We start from the raw sequence: 25266 nt of genomic DNA on the forward strand, positions 1-25266 counted from the left end.
ATTGGTTGTATTATGCATGTTAGATGCTTTATCTTTTTGTTATATGTTTGTCATTCTCACCATATTGTGGTCCGGCGCTCCTTTTTTAGGAGTGCGACGGGCTGATAGTGTAGTTTTACTTGTTTCTTTTTAGTGTGTGATGCCATAAGGCGTTACATACAGTCGCAAGAACCATTGACTTAGGAGAGGAATGGCTATGGCTATTGGGGAGGAGGAGACCATTGGTCAGTGATGGCTAACCTTGGCATTCCAGCTGTGGTAAAACTAAAAGTCCCGTCAGGCATTGCAATGCTCTGACAGCTCTAAGCATAACTCGGGGAGGCAGAGGCATGATGGGATTTGTAGTTTTTGGACAGTTGGCCAAGTTTTTGGACAAGTGCCAAGGTTAGCCATCACTGCCGTAGGTTGTGGAAGAGAAAGTTTAAAACTTTAAAAGATGTCTTTTTTTGTTTTATGTTTGTCATACTCACTGCTTGGTGGTCCGGCCCTCTTATTTAGAGGAGCGACGGGCTGATGGTTTAATTTCAGTGTGTGATGCCATAAAGATCGGTACTTTCTATTCACAGATACCACCCAACTATTTTTTACAGCTCACTTTGTGGGCCTTTTTATGTGTAAAATATGTGTATGTCTGTGATTGTTTGTATTATGCATGTTAGATGGTTTATCTTTTTGTTATGTTTGTCATTCTCACCATATTGTGGTCCGGCGCTCCTTTTTTAGGAGTGCGACGGGCTGATAGTGTAGTTTTACTTGTTTCTTTTTAGTGTGTGATGCCATAAGGCGTTACATACAGTCGCAAGAACCATTGAGGAGAGGAATGGCTATGGCTATTGGGGAGGAGAAGGCCATAGGTCAGTGATGGCTAACCTTGGCACTCCAGCTGTGGTAAAACTAAAACTCCCATCAGGCATTGCAATGCTCTGACAGCTCTAAGCATAACTCCGGGAGGCAGAGGCATGATGGGATTTGTAGTTTTTGGACAGTTGGAGTCCCAAGGTCAGCCATCACTGCCGTAGGTTGTGGAAGAGAAAGTTTAAAACTTTTAAAGATGTCTTTTTTTTGTTTTATGTTTGTCATACTCACTGCTTGGTGGTCCGGCCCTCTTATTTAGAGGCGTGACGGGCTGATGGTTTAATTTCAGTGTGTGATGCCATAAAGATCGGTACTTTCTATTCGCAGATACCACCCAACTATTTTTTACAGCTCACTTTGTGGGCCTTTTTATGTGTAAAATATGTGTATGTCTGTGATTGTTTGTATTATGCATGTTAGATTCTTTATCTTTTTGTTATATGTTTGTCATTCTCACCATATTGTGGTCCGGCGCTCCTTTTTTTAGGAGTGCGACGGGCTGATAGTGTAGTTTTACTTCTTTCTATTTAGTGTGTGATGCCATAAGGCGTTACATACAGTCGCAAGAACCATTTACTTAGGAGAGAAATGGCTATGGCTATTGGGAAGGAGGAGGCCATGGGTCAGTGATGGCTAATCTTGGCACTCCAGCTGTGGTAAAACTAAAAGTCCCGTCAGGCATTGCAATGCTCTGACAGCTCTAAGCATAACTCGGGGAGACAGAGGCATGATGGGATTTGTAGTTTTTGGACAGTTGGAGTGCCAAGGTTAGCCATCACTGCCGTAGGTTGTGGAGGAGAAAGTTTAAAACCTTAAAAGATGTCTTTTTTTGTTTTATGTTTGTCATACTCACTGCTTGGTGGTCCGGCCCTCTTATTTAGAGGAGCGACGGGCTGATGGTTTAATTTCAGTGTGTGATGCCATAAAGATCGGTACTTTCTATTCACAGATACCACCCAACTATTTTTTACAGCTCACTTTGTGGGCCTTTTTATGTGTAAAATATGTGTATGTCTGTGATTGTTTGTATTATGCATGTTAGATGGTTTATCTTTTTGTTATGTTTGTCATTCTCACCATATTGTGGTCCGGCGCTCCTTTTTTAGGAGTGCGACGGGCTGATAGTGTAGTTTTACTTGTTTCTTTTTAGTGTGTGATGCCATAAGGCGTTACATACAGTCGCAAGAACCATTGACTTAGGAGAGGAATGGCTATGGCTATTGGGGAGGAGGGGGCCATAGGTCAGTGATGGCTAACCTTGACACTCCAGCTGTGGTAAAACTTATTGTCCCATCAGGCATTGCAATGCTCTGACAGCTCTAAGCGTAACTCGGGGAGGCAGAGGCATGATGGGATTTGTAGTTTTTGGACAGTTGGAGTGCCAAGGTTAGCCATCACTGCCATAGGTTGTGGAGGAGAAAGTTTAAAACTTTAAAAGATGTCATTTTTTTTCCATTCTCACTGCTTGGTGGTCCGGCCCTCTTATTTAGAGGAGCAACGGGCTGATGGTTTAATTTCAGTGTGTGATGCCATAAAGATCGATACTTTCTATTCGCAGATACCACCCAACTATTTTTTACAGCTCACTTTGTGGGCCTTTTTATGGGTAAAATATGTGTATGTCTGTGATTGGTTGTATTATGCATGTTAGATGCTTTATCTTTTTGTTATATGTTTGTCATTCTCACCATATTGTGGTCCGGCGCTCCTTTTTTAGGAGTGCGACGGGCTGATAGTGTAGTTTTACTTGTTTCTTTTTAGTGTGTGATGCCATAAGGCGTTACATACAGTCGCAAGAACCATTGACTTAGGAGAGGAATGGCTATGGCTATTGGGGAGGAGGAGACCATTGGTCAGTGATGGCTAACCTTGGCATTCCAGCTGTGGTAAAACTAAAAGTCCCGTCAGGCATTGCAATGCTCTGACAGCTCTAAGCATAACTCGGGGAGGCAGAGGCATGATGGGATTTGTAGTTTTTGGACAGTTGGCCAAGTTTTTGGACAAGTGCCAAGGTTAGCCATCACTGCCGTAGGTTGTGGAAGAGAAAGTTTAAAACTTTAAAAGATGTCTTTTTTTGTTTTATGTTTGTCATACTCACTGCTTGGTGGTCCGGCCCTCTTATTTAGAGGAGCGACGGGCTGATGGTTTAATTTCAGTGTGTTATGCCATAAAGATCGGTACTTTCTATTCACAGATACCACCCAACTATTTTTTACAGCTCACTTTGTGGGCCTTTTTATGTGTAAAATATGTGTATGTCTGTGATTGTTTGTATTATGCATGTTAGATGGTTTATCTTTTTGTTATGTTTGTCATTCTCACCATATTGTGGTCCGGCGCTCCTTTTTTAGGAGTGCGACGGGCTGATAGTGTAGTTTTACTTGTTTCTTTTTAGTGTGTGATGCCATAAGGCGTTACATACAGTCGCAAGAACCATTGACTTAGGAGAGGAATGGCTATGGCTATTGGGGAGGAGAAGGCCATAGGTCAGTGATGGCTAACCTTGGCACTCCAGCTGTGGTAAAATTAAAACTCCCATCAGGCATTGCAATGCTCTGACAGCTCTAAGCATATATTGGGGAGGCAGAGGCATGATGGGATTTGTAGTTTTTGGACAGTTGGAGTGCCAAGGTTAGCCATCACTGCCGTAGGTTGTGGAAGAGAAAGTTTAAAACTTTAAAAGATGTCTTTTTTTTTTTCATACTCACTGCTTGGTGGTCCGGCCCTCTTATTTAGAGGAGCAACGGGCTGATGGTTTAATTTAAGTGTGTTATGCCATAAAGATTGGTACTTACCATTCGCAGATACCACCCAACTATTTTGTACAGCTCACTTTGTTGGCCTTTTTATGTATAAAAAATGTGTGTCTGTGATTGTCTTATGCTTGTTAAATGGTTTATCTTTTTGTTATATGTTAGTCATTCTAACCATATCGTGGTCCGGCGCTCCTTTTTTAGGAGTGCGACGGGCTGATAGTGTAGTTTTACTTGTTTCTTTTTAGTGTGTGATGCCATAAGGCGTTACATACAGTCGCAAGAACCATTGACTTAGGAGAGGAATGGCTATGGCTATTGGGGAGGAGGGGGCCATAGGTCAGTGATGGCTAACCTTGACACTCCAGCTGTGGTAAAACTTATTGTCCCATCAGGCATTGCAATGCTCTGACAGCTCTAAGCGTAACTCGGGGAGGCAGAGGCATGATGGGATTTGTAGTTTTTGGACAGTTGGAGTGCCAAGGTTAGCCATCACTGCCATAGGTTGTGGAGGAGAAAGTTTAAAACTTTAAAAGATGTCATTTTTTTTTCCATTCTCACTGCTTGGTGGTCCGGCCCTCTTATTTAGAGGAGCAACGGGCTGATGGTTTAATTTCAGTGTGTGATGCCATAAAGATCGATACTTTCTATTCGCAGATACCACCCAACTATTTTTTACAGCTCACTTTGTGGGCCTTTTTATGGGTAAAATATGTGTATGTCTGTGATTGGTTGTATTATGCATGTTAGATGCTTTATCTTTTTGTTATATGTTTGTCATTCTCACCATATTGTGGTCCGGCGCTCCTTTTTTAGGAGTGCGACGGGCTGATAGTGTAGTTTTACTTGTTTCTTTTTAGTGTGTGATGCCATAAGGCGTTACATACAGTCGCAAGAACCATTGACTTAGGAGAGGAATGGCTATGGCTATTGGGGAGGAGGAGACCATTGGTCAGTGATGGCTAACCTTGGCATTCCAGCTGTGGTAAAACTAAAAGTCCCGTCAGGCATTGCAATGCTCTGACAGCTCTAAGCATAACTCGGGGAGGCAGAGGCATGATGGGATTTGTAGTTTTTGGACAGTTGGCCAAGTTTTTGGACAAGTGCCAAGGTTAGCCATCACTGCCGTAGGTTGTGGAAGAGAAAGTTTAAAACTTTAAAAGATGTCTTTTTTTGTTTTATGTTTGTCATACTCACTGCTTGGTGGTCCGGCCCTCTTATTTAGAGGAGCGACGGGCTGATGGTTTAATTTCAGTGTGTGATGCCATAAAGATCGGTACTTTCTATTCACAGATACCACCCAACTATTTTTTACAGCTCACTTTGTGGGCCTTTTTATGTGTAAAATATGTGTATGTCTGTGATTGTTTGTATTATGCATGTTAGATGGTTTATCTTTTTGTTATGTTTGTCATTCTCACCATATTGTGGTCCGGCGCTCCTTTTTTAGGAGTGCGACGGGCTGATAGTGTAGTTTTACTTGTTTCTTTTTGGTGTGTGATGCCATAAGGCGTTACATACAGTCGCAAGAACCATTGAGGAGAGGAATGGCTATGGCTATTGGGGAGGAGAAGGCCATAGGTCAGTGATGGCTAACCTTGGCACTCCAGCTGTGGTAAAACTAAAACTCCCATCAGGCATTGCAATGCTCTGACAGCTCTAAGCATAACTCGGGGAGGCAGAGGCATGATGGGATTTGTAGTTTTTGGACAGTTGGAGTCCCAAGGTCAGCCATCACTGCCGTAGGTTGTGGAAGAGAAAGTTTAAAACTTTTAAAGATGTCTTTTTTTTGTTTTATGTTTGTCATACTCACTGCTTGGTGGTCCGGCCCTCTTATTTAGAGGCGTGACGGGCTGATGGTTTAATTTCAGTGTGTGATGCCATAAAGATCGGTACTTTCTATTCGCAGATACCACCCAACTATTTTTTACAGCTCACTTTGTGGGCCTTTTTATGTGTAAAATATGTGTATGTCTGTGATTGTTTGTATTATGCATGTTAGATGGTTTATCTTTTTGTTATGTTTGTCATTCTCACCATATTGTGGTCCGGCGCTCCTTTTTTAGGAGTGCGACGGGCTGATAGTGTAGTTTTACTTGTTTCTTTTTAGTGTGTGATGCCATAAGGCGTTACATACAGTCGCAAGAACCATTGACTTAGGAGAGGAATGGCTATGGCTATTGGGGAGGAGGGGGCCATAGGTCAGTGATGGCTAACCTTGACACTCCAGCTGTGGTAAAACTTATTGTCCCATCAGGCATTGCAATGCTCTGACAGCTCTAAGCGTAACTCGGGGAGGCAGAGGCATGATGGGATTTGTAGTTTTTGGACAGTTGGAGTGCCAAGGTTAGCCATCACTGCCATAGGTTGTGGAGGAGAAAGTTTAAAACTTTAAAAGATGTCATTTTTTTTCCATTCTCACTGCTTGGTGGTCCGGCCCTCTTATTTAGAGGAGCAACGGGCTGATGGTTTAATTTCAGTGTGTGATGCCATAAAGATCGATACTTTCTATTCGCAGATACCACCCAACTATTTTTTACAGCTCACTTTGTGGGCCTTTTTATGGGTAAAATATGTGTATGTCTGTGATTGGTTGTATTATGCATGTTAGATGCTTTATCTTTTTGTTATATGTTTGTCATTCTCACCATATTGTGGTCCGGCGCTCCTTTTTTAGGAGTGCGACGGGCTGATAGTGTAGTTTTACTTGTTTCTTTTTAGTGTGTGATGCCATAAGGCGTTACATACAGTCGCAAGAACCATTGACTTAGGAGAGGAATGGCTATGGCTATTGGGGAGGAGGAGACCATTGGTCAGTGATGGCTAACCTTGGCATTCCAGCTGTGGTAAAACTAAAAGTCCCGTCAGGCATTGCAATGCTCTGACAGCTCTAAGCATAACTCGGGGAGGCAGAGGCATGATGGGATTTGTAGTTTTTGGACAGTTGGCCAAGTTTTTGGACAAGTGCCAAGGTTAGCCATCACTGCCGTAGGTTGTGGAAGAGAAAGTTTAAAACTTTAAAAGATGTCTTTTTTTGTTTTATGTTTGTCATACTCACTGCTTGGTGGTCCGGCCCTCTTATTTAGAGGAGCGACGGGCTGATGGTTTAATTTCAGTGTGTGATGCCATAAAGATCGGTACTTTCTATTCACAGATACCACCCAACTATTTTTTACAGCTCACTTTGTGGGCCTTTTTATGTGTAAAATATGTGTATGTCTGTGATTGTTTGTATTATGCATGTTAGATGGTTTATCTTTTTGTTATGTTTGTCATTCTCACCATATTGTGGTCCGGCGCTCCTTTTTTAGGAGTGCGACGGGCTGATAGTGTAGTTTTACTTGTTTCTTTTTAGTGTGTGATGCCATAAGGCGTTACATACAGTCGCAAGAACCATTGAGGAGAGGAATGGCTATGGCTATTGGGGAGGAGAAGGCCATAGGTCAGTGATGGCTAACCTTGGCACTCCAGCTGTGGTAAAACTAAAACTCCCATCAGGCATTGCAATGCTCTGACAGCTCTAAGCATAACTCGGGGAGGCAGAGGCATGATGGGATTTGTAGTTTTTGGACAGTTGGAGTCCCAAGGTCAGCCATCACTGCCGTAGGTTGTGGAAGAGAAAGTTTAAAACTTTTAAAGATGTCTTTTTTTTGTTTTCTGTTTGACATACTCACTGCTTGGTGGTCCGGCCCTCTTATTTAGAGGCGTGACGGGCTGATGGTTTAATTTCAGTGTGTGATGCCATAAAGATCGGTACTTTCTATTCGCAGATACCACCCAACTATTTTTTACAGCTCACTTTGTGGGCCTTTTTATGTGTAAAATATGTGTATGTCTGTGATTGTTTGTATTATGCATGTTAGATTCTTTATCTTTTTGTTATATGTTTGTCATTCTCACCATATTGTGGTCCGGCGCTCCTTTTTTTAGGAGTGCGACGGGCTGATAGTGTAGTTTTACTTCTTTCTATTTAGTGTGTGATGCCATAAGGCGTTACATACAGTCGCAAGAACCATTTACTTAGGAGAGAAATGGCTATGGCTATTGGGAAGGAGGAGGCCATGGGTCAGTGATGGCTAATCTTGGCACTCCAGCTGTGGTAAAACTAAAAGTCCCGTCAGGCATTGCAATGCTCTGACAGCTCTAAGCATAACTCGGGGAGACAGAGGCATGATGGGATTTGTAGTTTTTGGACAGTTGGAGTGCCAAGGTTAGCCATCACTGCCGTAGGTTGTGGAGGAGAAAGTTTAAAACCTTAAAAGATGTCTTTTTTTGTTTTATGTTTGTCATACTCACTGCTTGGTGGTCCGGCCCTCTTATTTAGAGGAGCGACGGGCTGATGGTTTAATTTCAGTGTGTGATGCCATAAAGATCGGTACTTTCTATTCACAGATACCACCCAACTATTTTTTACAGCTCACTTTGTGGGCCTTTTTATGTGTAAAATATGTGTATGTCTGTGATTGTTTGTATTATGCATGTTAGATGGTTTATCTTTTTGTTATGTTTGTCATTCTCACCATATTGTGGTCCGGCGCTCCTTTTTTAGGAGTGCGACGGGCTGATAGTGTAGTTTTACTTGTTTCTTTTTAGTGTGTGATGCCATAAGGCGTTACATACAGTCGCAAGAACCATTGACTTAGGAGAGGAATGGCTATGGCTATTGGGGAGGAGGGGGCCATAGGTCAGTGATGGCTAACCTTGACACTCCAGCTGTGGTAAAACTTATTGTCCCATCAGGCATTGCAATGCTCTGACAGCTCTAAGCGTAACTCGGGGAGGCAGAGGCATGATGGGATTTGTAGTTTTTGGACAGTTGGAGTGCCAAGGTTAGCCATCACTGCCATAGGTTGTGGAGGAGAAAGTTTAAAACTTTAAAAGATGTCATTTTTTTTCCATTCTCACTGCTTGGTGGTCCGGCCCTCTTATTTAGAGGAGCAACGGGCTGATGGTTTAATTTCAGTGTGTGATGCCATAAAGATCGATACTTTCTATTCGCAGATACCACCCAACTATTTTTTACAGCTCACTTTGTGGGCCTTTTTATGGGTAAAATATGTGTATGTCTGTGATTGGTTGTATTATGCATGTTAGATGCTTTATCTTTTTGTTATATGTTTGTCATTCTCACCATATTGTGGTCCGGCGCTCCTTTTTTAGGAGTGCGACGGGCTGATAGTGTAGTTTTACTTGTTTCTTTTTAGTGTGTGATGCCATAAGGCGTTACATACAGTCGCAAGAACCATTGACTTAGGAGAGGAATGGCTATGGCTATTGGGGAGGAGGAGACCATTGGTCAGTGATGGCTAACCTTGGCATTCCAGCTGTGGTAAAACTAAAAGTCCCGTCAGGCATTGCAATGCTCTGACAGCTCTAAGCATAACTCGGGGAGGCAGAGGCATGATGGGATTTGTAGTTTTTGGACAGTTGGAGTCCCAAGGTCAGCCATCACTGCCGTAGGTTGTGGAAGAGAAAGTTTAAAACTTTTGAAGATGTCTTTTTTTTGTTTTATGTTTGTCATACTCACTGCTTGGTGGTCCGGCCCTCTTATTTAGAGGAGTGACGGGCTGATGGTTTAATTTCAGTGTGTGATGCCATAAAGATCGGTACTTTCTATTCGCAGATACCACAAAACTATTTTTTACAGCTCACTTTGTGGGCCTTTTTATGTGTAAAATATGTGGATGTCTGTGATTGTTTGTATTATGCATGTTAGATGCTTTATCTTTTTGTTATATGTTTGTCATTCTCACCATATTGTGGTCCGGCGCTCCTTTTTTTAGGAGTGCGACGGGCTGATAGTGTAGTTTTACTTCTTTCTATTTAGTGTGTGATGCCATAAGGCGTTACATACAGTCGCAAGAACCATTTACTTAGGAGAGAAATGGCTATTGGGAAGGAGGAGGCCATGGGTCAGTGATGGCTAATCTGGCACTCCAGCTGTGGTAAAACTAAAAGTCCCGTCAGGCATTGCAATGCTCTGACAGCTCTAAGCATAACTCGGGGAGACAGAGGCATGATGGGATTTGTAGTTTTTGGACAGTTGGAGTGCCAAGGTTAGCCATCACTGCCGTAGGTTGTGGAGGAGAAAGTTTAAAACCTTAAAAGATGTCTTTTTTTGTTTTATGTTTGTCATACTCACTGCTTGGTGGTCCGGCCCTCTTATTTAGAGGAGCGACAGGCTGATGGTTTAATTTCAGTGTGTGATGCCATAAAGATCGGTACTTTCTATTCACAGATACCACCCAACTATTTTTTACAGCTCACTTTGTGGGCCTTTTTATGGGTAAAATATGTTGATGTCTGTGATTGTTTGTTTGTATTATGCATGTTAGATGGTTTATCTTTTTGTTATGTTTGTCATTCTCACCATATTGTGGTCCGGCGCTCCTTTTTTAGGAGTGCGACGGGCTGATAGTGTAGTTTTACTTGTTTCTTTTTAGTGTGTGATGCCATAAGGCGTTACATACAGTCGCAAGAACCATTGACTTAGGAGAGGAATGGCTATGGCTATTGGGGAGGAGGGGGCCATAGGTCAGTGATGGCTAACCTTGACACTCCAGCTGTGGTAAAACTTATTGTCCCATCAGGCATTGCAATGCTCTGACAGCTCTAAGCGTAACTCGGGGAGGCAGAGGCATGATGGGATTTGTAGTTTTTGGACAGTTGGAGTGCCAAGGTTAGCCATCACTGCCATAGGTTGTGGAGGAGAAAGTTTAAAACTTTAAAAGATGTCATTTTTTTTCCATTCTCACTGCTTGGTGGTCCGGCCCTCTTATTTAGAGGAGCAACGGGCTGATGGTTTTATTTCAGTGTGTGATGCCATAAAGATCGATACTTTCTATTCCCAGATACCACCCAACTATTTTTTACAGCTCACTTTGTGGGCCTTTTTATGGGTAAAATATGTGTATGTCTGTGATTGGTTGTATTATGCATGTTAGATGCTTTATCTTTTTGTTATATGTTTGTTATTCTCACCATATTGTGGTCCGGCGCTCCTTTTTTAGGAGTGCGACGGGCTGATAGTGTAGTTTTACTTGTTTCTTTTTAGTGTGTGATGCCATAAGGCGTTACATACAGTCGCAAGAACCATTGACTTAGGAGAGGAATGGCTATGGCTATTGGGGAGGAGGAGACCATTGGTCAGTGATGGCTAACCTTGGCATTCCAGCTGTGGTAAAACTAAAAGTCCCGTCAGGCATTGCAATGCTCTGACAGCTCTAAGCATAACTTGGGGAGGCAGAGGCATGATGGGATTTGTAGTTTTTGGACAGTTGGCCAAGTTTTTGGACAAGTGCCAAGGTTAGCCATCACTGCCGTAGGTTGTGGAAGAGAAAGTTTAAAACTTTAAAAGATGTCTTTTTTTGTTTTATGTTTGTCATACTCACTGCTTGGTGGTCCGGCCCTCTTATTTAGAGGAGCGACGGGCTGATGGTTTAATTTCAGTGTGTGATGCCATAAAGATCGGTACTTTCTATTCACAGATACCACCCAACTATTTTTTACAGCTCACTTTGTGGGCCTTTTTATGTGTAAAATATGTGTATGTCTGTGATTGTTTGTATTATGCATGTTAGATGGTTTATCTTTTTGTTATGTTTGTCATTCTCACCATATTGTGGTCCGGCGCTCCTTTTTTAGGAGTGCGACGGGCTGATAGTGTAGTTTTACTTGTTTCTTTTTAGTGTGTGATGCCATAAGGCGTTACATACAGTCGCAAGAACCATTGACTTAGGAGAGGAATGGCTATGGCTATTGGGGAGGAGAAGGCCATAGGTCAGTGATGGCTAACCTTGGCACTCCAGCTGTGGTAAAATTAAAACTCCCATCAGGCATTGCAATGCTCTGACAGCTCTAAGCATATATTGGGGAGGCAGAGGCATGATGGGATTTGTAGTTTTTGGACAGTTGGAGTGCCAAGGTTAGCCATCACTGCCGTAGGTTGTGGAAGAGAAAGTTTAAAACTTTAAAAGATGTCATTTTTTTTCCATTCTCACTGCTTGGTGGTCCGGCCCTCTTATTTAGAGGAGCAACGGGCTGATGGTTTTATTTCAGTGTGTGATGCCATAAAGATCGATACTTTCTATTCCCAGATACCACCCAACTATTTTTTACAGCTCACTTTGTGGGCCTTTTTATGGGTAAAATATGTGTATGTCTGTGATTGGTTGTATTATGCATGTTAGATGCTTTATCTTTTTGTTATATGTTTGTTATTCTCACCATATTGTGGTCCGGCGCTCCTTTTTTAGGAGTGCGACGGGCTGATAGTGTAGTTTTACTTGTTTCTTTTTAGTGTGTGATGCCATAAGGCGTTACATACAGTCGCAAGAACCATTGACTTAGGAGAGGAATGGCTATGGCTATTGGGGAGGAGGAGACCATTGGTCAGTGATGGCTAACCTTGGCATTCCAGCTGTGGTAAAACTAAAAGTCCCGTCAGGCATTGCAATGCTCTGACAGCTCTAAGCATAACTCGGGGAGGCAGAGGCATGATGGGATTTGTAGTTTTTGGACAGTTGGCCAAGTTTTTGGACAAGTGCCAAGGTTAGCCATCACTGCCGTAGGTTGTGGAAGAGAAAGTTTAAAACTTTAAAAGATGTCTTTTTTTGTTTTATGTTTGTCATACTCACTGCTTGGTGGTCCGGCCCTCTTATTTAGAGGAGCGACGGGCTGATGGTTTAATTTCAGTGTGTGATGCCATAAAGATCGGTACTTTCTATTCACAGATACCACCCAACTATTTTTTACAGCTCACTTTGTGGGCCTTTTTATGTGTAAAATATGTGTATGTCTGTGATTGTTTGTATTATGCATGTTAGATGGTTTATCTTTTTGTTATGTTTGTCATTCTCACCATATTGTGGTCCGGCGCTCCTTTTTTAGGAGTGCGACGGGCTGATAGTGTAGTTTTACTTGTTTCTTTTTAGTGTGTGATGCCATAAGGCGTTACATACAGTCGCAAGAACCATTGACTTAGGAGAGGAATGGCTATGGCTATTGGGGAGGAGAAGGCCATAGGTCAGTGATGGCTAACCTTGGCACTCCAGCTGTGGTAAAATTAAAACTCCCATCAGGCATTGCAATGCTCTGACAGCTCTAAGCATATATTGGGGAGGCAGAGGCATGATGGGATTTGTAGTTTTTGGACAGTTGGAGTGCCAAGGTTAGCCATCACTGCCGTAGGTTGTGGAAGAGAAAGTTTAAAACTTTAAAAGATGTCTTTTTTTTTTTCATACTCACTGCTTGGTGGTCCGGCCCTCTTATTTAGAGGAGCAACGGGCTAATGGTTTAATTTAAGTGTGTTATGCCATAAAGATTGGTACTAACCATTCGCAGATACCACCCAACTATTTTGTACAGCTCACTTTGTTGGCCTTTTTATGTATAAAAAATGTGTGTCTGTGATTGTCTTATGCTTGTTAAATGGTTTATCTTTTTGTTATATGTTAGTCATTCTAACCATATCGTGGTCCGGCGCTCCTTTTTTAGGAGTGCGACGGGCTGATAGTGTAGTTTTACTTGTTTCTTTTTAGTGTGTGATGCCATAAGGCGTTACATACAGTCGCAAGAACCATTGACTTAGGAGAGGAATGGCTATGGCTATTGGGGAGGAGGGGGCCATAGGTCAGTGATGGCTAACCTTGACACTCCAGCTGTGGTAAAACTTATTGTCCCATCAGGCATTGCAATGCTCTGACAGCTCTAAGCGTAACTCGGGGAGGCAGAGGCATGATGGGATTTGTAGTTTTTGGACAGTTGGAGTGCCAAGGTTAGCCATCACTGCCATAGGTTGTGGAGGAGAAAGTTTAAAACTTTAAAAGATGTCATTTTTTTTTCCATTCTCACTGCTTGGTGGTCCGGCCCTCTTATTTAGAGGAGCAACGGGCTGATGGTTTAATTTCAGTGTGTGATGCCATAAAGATCGATACTTTCTATTCGCAGATACCACCCAACTATTTTTTACAGCTCACTTTGTGGGCCTTTTTATGGGTAAAATATGTGTATGTCTGTGATTGGTTGTATTATGCATGTTAGATGCTTTATCTTTTTGTTATATGTTTGTCATTCTCACCATATTGTGGTCCGGCGCTCCTTTTTTAGGAGTGCGACGGGCTGATAGTGTAGTTTTACTTGTTTCTTTTTAGTGTGTGATGCCATAAGGCGTTACATACAGTTGCAAGAACCATTGACTTAGGAGAGGAATGGCTATGGCTATTGGGGAGGAGGAGACCATTGGTCAGTGATGGCTAACCTTGGCATTCCAGCTGTGGTAAAACTAAAAGTCCCGTCAGGCATTGCAATGCTCTGACAGCTCTAAGCATAACTCGGGGAGGCAGAGGCATGATGGGATTTGTAGTTTTTGGACAGTTGGCCAAGTTTTTGGACAAGTGCCAAGGTTAGCCATCACTGCCGTAGGTTGTGGAAGAGAAAGTTTAAAACTTTAAAAGATGTCTTTTTTTGTTTTATGTTTGTCATACTCACTGCTTGGTGGTCCGGCCCTCTTATTTAGAGGAGCGACGGGCTGATGGTTTAATTTCAGTGTGTGATGCCATAAAGATCGGTACTTTCTATTCACAGATACCACCCAACTATTTTTTACAGCTCACTTTGTGGGCCTTTTTATGTGTAAAATATGTGTATGTCTGTGATTGTTTGTATTATGCATGTTAGATGGTTTATCTTTTTGTTATGTTTGTCATTCTCACCATATTGTGGTCCGGCGCTCCTTTTTTAGGAGTGCGACGGGCTGATAGTGTAGTTTTACTTGTTTCTTTTTAGTGTGTGATGCCATAAGGCGTTACATACAGTCGCAAGAACCATTGAGGAGAGGAATGGCTATGGCTATTGGGGAGGAGAAGGCCATAGGTCAGTGATGGCTAACCTTGGCACTCCAGCTGTGGTAAAACTAAAACTCCCATCAGGCATTGCAATGCTCTGACAGCTCTAAGCATAACTCGGGGAGGCAGAGGCATGATGGGATTTGTAGTTTTTGGACAGTTGGAGTCCCAAGGTCAGCCATCACTGCCGTAGGTTGTGGAAGAGAAAGTTTAAAACTTTTAAAGATGTCTTTTTTTTTGTTTTATGTTTGTCATACTCACTGCTTGGTGGTCCGGCCCTCTTATTTAGAGGCGTGACGGGCTGATGGTTTAATTTCAGTGTGTGATGCCATAAAGATCGGTACTTTCTATTCGCAGATACCACCCAACTATTTTTTACAGCTCACTTTGTGGGCCTTTTTATGTGTAAAATATGTGTATGTCTGTGATTGTTTGTATTATGCATGTTAGATGGTTTATCTTTTTGTTATGTTTGTCATTCTCACCATATTGTGGTCCGGCGCTCCTTTTTTAGGAGTGCGACGGGCTGATAGTGTAGTTTTACTTGTTTCTTTTTAGTGTGTGATGCCATAAGGCGTTACATACAGTCGCAAGAACCATTGACTTAGGAGAGGAATGGCTATGGCTATTGGGGAGGAGGGGGCCATAGGTCAGTGATGGCTAACCTTGACACTCCAGCTGTGGTAAAACTTATTGTCCCATCAGGCATTGCAATGCTCTGACAGCTCTAAGCGTAACTCGGGGAGGCAGAGGCATGATGGGATTTGTAGTTTTTGGACAGTTGGAGTGCCAAGGTTAGCCATCACTGCCATAGGTTGTGGAGGAGAAAGTTTAAAACTTTAAAAGATGTCATTTTTTTTCCATTCTCACTGCTTGGTGGTCCGGCCCTCTTATTTAGAGGAGCAACGGGCTGATGGTTTAATTTCAGTGTGTGATGCCATAAAGATCGATACTTTCTATTCGCAGATACCACCCAACTATTTTTTACAGCTCACTTTGTGGGCCTTTTTATGGGTAAAATATGTGTATGTCTGTGATTGGTTGTATTATGCATGTTAGATGCTTTATCTTTTTGTTATATGTTTGTCATTCTCACCATATTGTGGTCCGGCGCTCCTTTTTTAGGAGTGCGACGGGCTGATAGTGTAGTTTTACTTGTTTCTTTTTAGTGTGTGATGCCATAAGGCGTTACATACAGTCGCAAGAACCATTGACTTAGGAGAGGAATGGCTATGGCTATTGGGGAGGAGGAGACCATTGGTCAGTGATGGCTAACCTTGGCATTCCAGCTGTGGTAAAACTAAAAGTCCCGTCAGGCATTGCAATGCTCTGACAGCTCTAAGCATAACTCGGGGAGGCAGAGGCATGATGGGATTTGTAGTTTTTGGATAGTTGGCCAAGTTTTTGGACAAGTGCCAAGGTTAGCCATCACTGCCGTAGGTTGTGGAAGAGAAAGTTTAAAACTTTAAAAGATGTCTTTTTTTGTTTTATGTTTGTCATACTCACTGCTTGGTGGTCCGGCCCTCTTATTTAGAGGAGCGACGGGCTGATGGTTTAATTTCAGTGTGTGATGCCATAAAGATCGGTACTTTCTATTCACAGATACCACCCAACTATTTTTTACAGCTCACTTTGTGGGCCTTTTTATGTGTAAAATATGTGTATGTCTGTGATTGTTTGTATTATGCATGTTAGATGGTTTATCTTTTTGTTATGTTTGTCATTCTCACCATATTGTGGTCCGGCGCTCCTTTTTTAGGAGTGCGACGGGCTGATAGTGTAGTTTTACTTGTTTCTTTTTAGTGTGTGATGCCATAAGGCGTTACATACAGTCGCAAGAACCATTGAGGAGAGGAATGGCTATGGCTATTGGGGAGGAGAAGGCCATAGGTCAGTGATGGCTAACCTTGGCACTCCAGCTGTGGTAAAACTAAAACTCCCATCAGGCATTGCAATGCTCTGACAGCTCTAAGCATAACTCGGGGAGGCAGAGGCATGATGGGATTTGTAGTTTTTGGACAGTTGGAGTCCCAAGGTCAGCCATCACTGCCGTAGGTTGTGGAAGAGAAAGTTTAAAACTTTTAAAGATGTCTTTTTTTTGTTTTATGTTTGTCATACTCACTGCTTGGTGGTCCGGCCCTCTTATTTAGAGGCGTGACGGGCTGATGGTTTAATTTCAGTGTGTGATGCCATAAAGATCGGTACTTTCTATTCGCAGATACCACCCAACTATTTTTTACAGCTCACTTTGTGGGCCTTTTTATGTGTAAAATATGTGTATGTCTGTGATTGTTTGTATTATGCATGTTAGATTCTTTATCTTTTTGTTATATGTTTGTCATTCTCACCATATTGTGGTCCGGCGCTCCTTTTTTTAGGAGTGCGACGGGCTGATAGTGTAGTTTTACTTCTTTCTATTTAGTGTGTGATGCCATAAGGCGTTACATACAGTCGCAAGAACCATTTACTTAGGAGAGAAATGGCTATGGCTATTGGGAAGGAGGAGGCCATGGGTCAGTGATGGCTAATCTTGGCACTCCAGCTGTGGTAAAACTAAAAGTCCCGTCAGGCATTGCAATGCTCTGACAGCTCTAAGCATAACTCGGGGAGACAGAGGCATGATGGGATTTGTAGTTTTTGGACAGTTGGAGTGCCAAGGTTAGCCATCACTGCCGTAGGTTGTGGAGGAGAAAGTTTAAAACCTTAAAAGATGTCTTTTTTTGTTTTATGTTTGTCATACTCACTGCTTGGTGGTCCGGCCCTCTTATTTAGAGGAGCGACGGGCTGATGGTTTAATTTCAGTGTGTGATGCCATAAAGATCGGTACTTTCTATTCACAGATACCACCCAACTATTTTTTACAGCTCACTTTGTGGGCCTTTTTATGTGTAAAATATGTGTATGTCTGTGATTGTTTGTATTATGCATGTTAGATGGTTTATCTTTTTGTTATGTTTGTCATTCTCACCATATTGTGGTCCGGCGCTCCTTTTTTAGGAGTGCGACGGGCTGATAGTGTAGTTTTACTTGTTTCTTTTTAGTGTGTGATGCCATAAGGCGTTACATACAGTCGCAAGAACCATTGACTTAGGAGAGGAATGGCTATGGCTATTGGGGAGGAGGGGGCCATAGGTCAGTGATGGCTAACCTTGACACTCCAGCTGTGGTAAAACTTATTGTCCCATCAGGCATTGCAATGCTCTGACAGCTCTAAGCGTAACTCGGGGAGGCAGAGGCATGATGGGATTTGTAGTTTTTGGACAGTTGGAGTGCCAAGGTTAGCCATCACTGCCATAGGTTGTGGAGGAGAAAGTTTAAAACTTTAAAAGATGTCATTTTTTTTCCATTCTCACTGCTTGGTGGTCCGGCCCTCTTATTTAGAGGAGCAACGGGCTGATGGTTTAATTTCAGTGTGTGATGCCATAAAGATCGATACTTTCTATTCGCAGATACCACCCAACTATTTTTTACAGCTCACTTTGTGGGCCTTTTTATGGGTAAAATATGTGTATGTCTGTGATTGGTTGTATTATGCATGTTAGATGCTTTATCTTTTTGTTATATGTTTGTCATTCTCACCATATTGTGGTCCGGCGCTCCTTTTTTAGGAGTGCGACGGGCTGATAGTGTAGTTTTACTTGTTTCTTTTTAGTGTGTGATGCCATAAGGCGTTACATACAGTCGCAAGAACCATTGACTTAGGAGAGGAATGGCTATGGCTATTGGGGAGGAGGAGACCATTGGTCAGTGATGGCTAACCTTGGCATTCCAGCTGTGGTAAAACTAAAAGTCCCGTCAGGCATTGCAATGCTCTGACAGCTCTAAGCATAACTCGGGGAGGCAGAGGCATGATGGGATTTGTAGTTTTTGGACAGTTGGAGTCCCAAGGTCAGCCATCACTGCCGTAGGTTGTGGAAGAGAAAGTTTAAAACTTTTGAAGATGTCTTTTTTTTGTTTTATGTTTGTCATACTCACTGCTTGGTGGTCCGGCCCTCTTATTTAGAGGAGTGACGGGCTGATGGTTTAATTTCAGTGTGTGATGCCATAAAGATCGGTACTTTCTATTCGCAGATACCACAAAACTATTTTTTACAGATCACTTTGTGGGCCTTTTTATGTGTAAAATATGTGGATGTCTGTGATTGTTTGTATTATGCATGTTAGATGCTTTATCTTTTTGTTATATGTTTGTCATTCTCACCATATTGTGGTCCGGCGCTCCTTTTTTTAGGAGTGCGACGGGCTGATAGTGTAGTTTTACTTCTTTCTATTTAGTGTGTGATGCCATAAGGCGTTACATACAGTCGCAAGAACCATTTACTTAGGAGAGAAATGGCTATTGGGAAGGAGGAGGCCATGGGTCAGTGATGGCTAATCTGGCACTCCAGCTGTGGTAAAACTAAAAGTCCCGTCAGGCATTGCAATGCTCTGACAGCTCTAAGCATAACTCGGGGAGACAGAGGCATGATGGGATTTGTAGTTTTTGGACAGTTGGAGTGCCAAGGTTAGCCATCACTGCCGTAGGTTGTGGAGGAGAAAGTTTAAAACCTTAAAAGATGTCTTTTTTTGTTTTATGTTTGTCATACTCACTGCTTGGTGGTCCGGCCCACTTATTTAGAGGAGCGACAGGCTGATGGTTTAATTTCAGTGTGTGATGCCATAAAGATCGGTACTTTCTATTCACAGATACCACCCAACTATTTTTTACAGCTCACTTTGTGGGCCTTTTTATGGGTAAAATATGTGTATGTCTGTGATTGTTTGTTTGTATTATGCATGTTAGATGGTTTATCTTTTTGTTATGTTTGTCATTCTCACCATATTGTGGTCCGGCGCTCCTTTTTTAGGAGTGCGACGGGCTGATAGTGTAGTTTTACTTGTTTCTTTTTAGTGTGTGATGCCATAAGGCGTTACATACAGTCGCAAGAACCATTGACTTAGGAGAGGAATGGCTATGGCTATTGGGGAGGAGGAGACCATTGGTCAGTGATGGCTAACCTTGGCATTCCAGCTGTGGTAAAACTAAAAGTCCCGTCAGGCATTGCAATGCTCTGACAGCTCTAAGCATAACTCGGGGAGGCAGAGGCATGATGGGATTTGTAGTTTTTGGACAGTTGGAGTCCCAAGGTCAGCCATCACTGCCGTAGGTTGTGGAAGAGAAAGTTTAAAACTTTTGAAGATGTCTTTTTTTTGTTTTATGTTTGTCATACTCACTGCTTGGTGGTCCGGCCCTCTTATTTAGAGGAGTGACGGGCTGATGGTTTAATTTCAGTGTGTGATGCCATAAAGATCGGTACTTTCTATTCGCAGATACCACAAAACTATTTTTTACAGATCACTTTGTGGGCCTTTTTATGTGTAAAATATGTGGATGTCTGTGATTGTTTGTATTATGCATGTTAGATGCTTTATCTTTTTGTTATATGTTTGTCATTCTCACCATATTGTGGTCCGGCGCTCCTTTTTTTAGGAGTGCGACGGGCTGATAGTGTAGTTTTACTTCTTTCTATTTAGTGTGTGATGCCATAAGGCGTTACATACAGTCGCAAGAACCATTTACTTAGGAGAGAAATGGCTATTGGGAAGGAGGAGGCCATGGGTCAGTGATGGCTAATCTGGCACTCCAGCTGTGGTAAAACTAAAAGTCCCGTCAGGCATTGCAATGCTCTGACAGCTCTAAGCATAACTCGGGGAGACAGAGGCATGATGGGATTTGTAGTTTTTGGACAGTTGGAGTGCCAAGGTTAGCCATCACTGCCGTAGGTTGTGGAGGAGAAAGTTTAAAACCTTAAAAGATGTCTTTTTTTGTTTTATGTTTGTCATACTCACTGCTTGGTGGTCCGGCCCACTTATTTAGAGGAGCGACAGGCTGATGGTTTAATTTCAGTGTGTGATGCCATAAAGATCGGTACTTTCTATTCACAGATACCACCCAACTATTTTTTACAGCTCACTTTGTGGGCCTTTTTATGGGTAAAATATGTGTATGTCTGTGATTGTTTGTTTGTATTATGCATGTTAGATGGTTTATCTTTTTGTTATGTTTGTCATTCTCACCATATTGTGGTCCGGCGCTCCTTTTTTAGGAGTGCGACGGGCTGATAGTGTAGTTTTACTTGTTTCTTTTTAGTGTGTGATGCCATAAGGCGTTACATACAGTCGCAAGAACCATTGACTTAGGAGAGGAATGGCTATGGCTATTGGGGAGGAGGAGACCATTGGTCAGTGATGGCTAACCTTGGCATTCCAGCTGTGGTAAAACTAAAAGTCCCGTCAGGCATTGCAATGCTCTGACAGCTCTAAGCATAACTCGGGGAGGCAGAGGCATGATGGGATTTGTAGTTTTTGGACAGTTGGCCAAGTTTTTGGACAAGTGCCAAGGTTAGCCATCACTGCCGTAGGTTGTGGAAGAGAAAGTTTAAAACTTTAAAAGATGTCTTTTTTTGTTTTATGTTTGTCATACTCACTGCTTGGTGGTCCGGCCCTCTTATTTAGAGGAGCGACGGGCTGATGGTTTAATTTCAGTGTGTGATGCCATAAAGATCGGTACTTTCTATTCACAGATACCACCCAACTATTTTTTACAGCTCACTTTGTGGGCCTTTTTATGTGTAAAATATGTGTATGTCTGTGATTGTTTGTATTATGCATGTTAGATGGTTTATCTTTTTGTTATGTTTGTCATTCTCACCATATTGTGGTCCGGCGCTCCTTTTTTAGGAGTGCGACGGGCTGATAGTGTAGTTTTACTTGTTTCTTTTTAGTGTGTGATGCCATAAGGCGTTACATACAGTCGCAAGAACCATTGACTTAGGAGAGGAATGGCTATGGCTATTGGGGAGGAGAAGGCCATAGGTCAGTGATGGCTAACCTTGGCACTCCAGCTGTGGTAAAATTAAAACTCCCATCAGGCATTGCAATGCTCTGACAGCTCTAAGCATATATTGGGGAGGCAGAGGCATGATGGGATTTGTAGTTTTTGGACAGTTGGAGTGCCAAGGTTAGCCATCACTGCCGTAGGTTGTGGAAGAGAAAGTTTAAAACTTTAAAAGATGTCTTTTTTTTTTCATACTCACTGCTTGGTGGTCCGGCCCTCTTATTTAGAGGAGCAACGGGCTAATGGTTTAATTTAAGTGTGTTATGCCATAAAGATTGGTACTTACCATTCGCAGATACCACCCAACTATTTTGTACAGCTCACTTTGTTGGCCTTTTTATGGGTAAAATATGTGTATGTCTGTGATTGGTTGTATTATGCATGTTAGATGCTTTATCTTTTTGTTATATGTTTGTCATTCTCACCATATTGTGGTCCGGCGCTCCTTTTTTAGGAGTGCGACGGGCTGATAGTGTAGTTTTACTTGTTTCTTTTTAGTGTGTGATGCCATAAGGCGTTACATACAGTCGCAAGAACCATTGACTTAGGAGAGGAATGGCTATGGCTATTGGGGAGGAGGAGACCATTGGTCAGTGATGGCTAACCTTGGCATTCCAGCTGTGGTAAAACTAAAAGTCCCGTCAGGCATTGCAATGCTCTGACAGCTCTAAGCATAACTCGGGGAGGCAGAGGCATGATGGGATTTGTAGTTTTTGGACAGTTGGCCAAGTTTTTGGACAAGTGCCAAGGTTAGCCATCACTGCCGTAGGTTGTGGAAGAGAAAGTTTAAAACTTTAAAAGATGTCTTTTTTTGTTTTATGTTTGTCATACTCACTGCTTGGTGGTCCGGCCCTCTTATTTAGAGGAGCGACGGGCTGATGGTTTAATTTCAGTGTGTGATGCCATAAAGATCGGTACTTTCTATTCACAGATACCACCCAACTATTTTTTACAGCTCACTTTGTGGGCCTTTTTATGTGTAAAATATGTGTATGTCTGTGATTGTTTGTATTATGCATGTTAGATGGTTTATCTTTTTGTTATGTTTGTCATTCTCACCATATTGTGGTCCGGCGCTCCTTTTTTAGGAGTGCGACGGGCTGATAGTGTAGTTTTACTTGTTTCTTTTTAGTGTGTGATGCCATAAGGCGTTACATACAGTCGCAAGAACCATTGAGGAGAGGAATGGCTATGGCTATTGGGGAGGAGAAGGCCATAGGTCAGTGATGGCTAACCTTGGCACTCCAGCTGTGGTAAAACTAAAACTCCCATCAGGCATTGCAATGCTCTGACAGCTCTAAGCATAACTCGGGGAGGCAGAGGCATGATGGGATTTGTAGTTTTTGGACAGTTGGAGTCCCAAGGTCAGCCATCACTGCCGTAGGTTGTGGAAGAGAAAGTTTAAAACTTTTAAAGATGTCTTTTTTTTGTTTTATGTTTGTCATACTCACTGCTTGGTGGTCCGGCCCTCTTATTTAGAGGCGTGACGGGCTGATGGTTTAATTTCAGTGTGTGATGCCATAAAGATCGGTACTTTCTATTCGCAGATACCACCCAACTATTTTTTACAGCTCACTTTGTGGGCCTTTTTATGTGTAAAATATGTGTATGTCTGTGATTGTTTGTATTATGCATGTTAGATGGTTTATCTTTTTGTTATGTTTGTCATTCTCACCATATTGTGGTCCGGCGCTCCTTTTTTAGGAGTGCGACGGGCTGATAGTGTAGTTTTACTTGTTTCTTTTTAGTGTGTGATGCCATAAGGCGTTACATACAGTCGCAAGAACCATTGACTTAGGAGAGGAATGGCTATGGCTATTGGGGAGGAGGGGGCCATAGGTCAGTGATGGCTAACCTTGACACTCCAGCTGTGGTAAAACTTATTGTCCCATCAGGCATTGCAATGCTCTGACAGCTCTAAGCGTAACTCGGGGAGGCAGAGGCATGATGGGATTTGTAGTTTTTGGACAGTTGGAGTGCCAAGGTTAGCCATCACTGCCATAGGTTGTGGAGGAGAAAGTTTAAAACTTTAAAAGATGTCATTTTTTTTCCATTCTCACTGCTTGGTGGTCCGGCCCTCTTATTTAGAGGAGCAACGGGCTGATGGTTTAATTTCAGTGTGTGATGCCATAAAGATCGATACTTTCTATTCGCAGATACCACCCAACTATTTTTTACAGCTCACTTTGTGGGCCTTTTTATGGGTAAAATATGTGTATGTCTGTGATTGGTTGTATTATGCATGTTAGATGCTTTATCTTTTTGTTATATGTTTGTCATTCTCACCATATTGTGGTCCGGCGCTCCTTTTTTAGGAGTGCGACGGGCTGATAGTGTAGTTTTACTTGTTTCTTTTTAGTGTGTGATGCCATAAGGCGTTACATACAGTCGCAAGAACCATTGACTTAGGAGAGGAATGGCTATGGCTATTGGGGAGGAGGAGACCATTGGTCAGTGATGGCTAACCTTGGCATTCCAGCTGTGGTAAAACTAAAAGTCCCGTCAGGCATTGCAATGCTCTGACAGCTCTAAGCATAACTCGGGGAGGCAGAGGCATGATGGGATTTGTAGTTTTTGGATAGTTGGCCAAGTTTTTGGACAAGTGCCAAGGTTAGCCATCACTGCCGTAGGTTGTGGAAGAGAAAGTTTAAAACTTTAAAAGATGTCTTTTTTTGTTTTATGTTTGTCATACTCACTGCTTGGTGGTCCGGCCCTCTTATTTAGAGGAGCGACGGGCTGATGGTTTAATTTCAGTGTGTGATGCCATAAAGATCGGTACTTTCTATTCACAGATACCACCCAACTATTTTTTACAGCTCACTTTGTGGGCCTTTTTATGTGTAAAATATGTGTATGTCTGTGATTGTTTGTATTATGCATGTTAGATGGTTTATCTTTTTGTTATGTTTGTCATTCTCACCATATTGTGGTCCGGCGCTCCTTTTTTAGGAGTGCGACGGGCTGATAGTGTAGTTTTACTTGTTTCTTTTTAGTGTGTGATGCCATAAGGCGTTACATACAGTCGCAAGAACCATTGAGGAGAGGAATGGCTATGGCTATTGGGGAGGAGAAGGCCATAGGTCAGTGATGGCTAACCTTGGCACTCCAGCTGTGGTAAAACTAAAACTCCCATCAGGCATTGCAATGCTCTGACAGCTCTAAGCATAACTCGGGGAGGCAGAGGCATGATGGGATTTGTAGTTTTTGGACAGTTGGAGTCCCAAGGTCAGCCATCACTGCCGTAGGTTGTGGAAGAGAAAGTTTAAAACTTTTAAAGATGTCTTTTTTTTGTTTTATGTTTGTCATACTCACTGCTTGGTGGTCCGGCCCTCTTATTTAGAGGCGTGACGGGCTGATGGTTTAATTTCAGTGTGTGATGCCATAAAGATCGGTACTTTCTATTCGCAGATACCACCCAACTATTTTTTACAGCTCACTTTGTGGGCCTTTTTATGTGTAAAATATGTGTATGTCTGTGATTGTTTGTATTATGCATGTTAGATTCTTTATCTTTTTGTTATATGTTTGTCATTCTCACCATATTGTGGTCCGGCGCTCCTTTTTTTAGGAGTGCGACGGGCTGATAGTGTAGTTTTACTTCTTTCTATTTAGTGTGTGATGCCATAAGACGTTACATACAGTCGCAAGAACCATTTACTTAGGAGAGAAATGGCTATGGCTATTGGGAAGGAGGAGGCCATGGGTCAGTGATGGCTAATCTTGGCACTCCAGCTGTGGTAAAACTAAAAGTCCCGTCAGGCATTGCAATGCTCTGACAGCTCTAAGCATAACTCGGGGAGACAGAGGCATGATGGGATTTGTAGTTTTTGGACAGTTGGAGTGCCAAGGTTAGCCATCACTGCCGTAGGTTGTGGAGGAGAAAGTTTAAAACCTTAAAAGATGTCTTTTTTTGTTTTATGTTTGTCATACTCACTGC

The sequence above is a fragment of the Hyperolius riggenbachi genome, chromosome 9 (genome assembly GCF_040937935.1).
Source record: "Hyperolius riggenbachi isolate aHypRig1 chromosome 9, aHypRig1.pri, whole genome shotgun sequence".
Taxonomy (NCBI): domain Eukaryota; kingdom Metazoa; phylum Chordata; class Amphibia; order Anura; family Hyperoliidae; genus Hyperolius; species Hyperolius riggenbachi.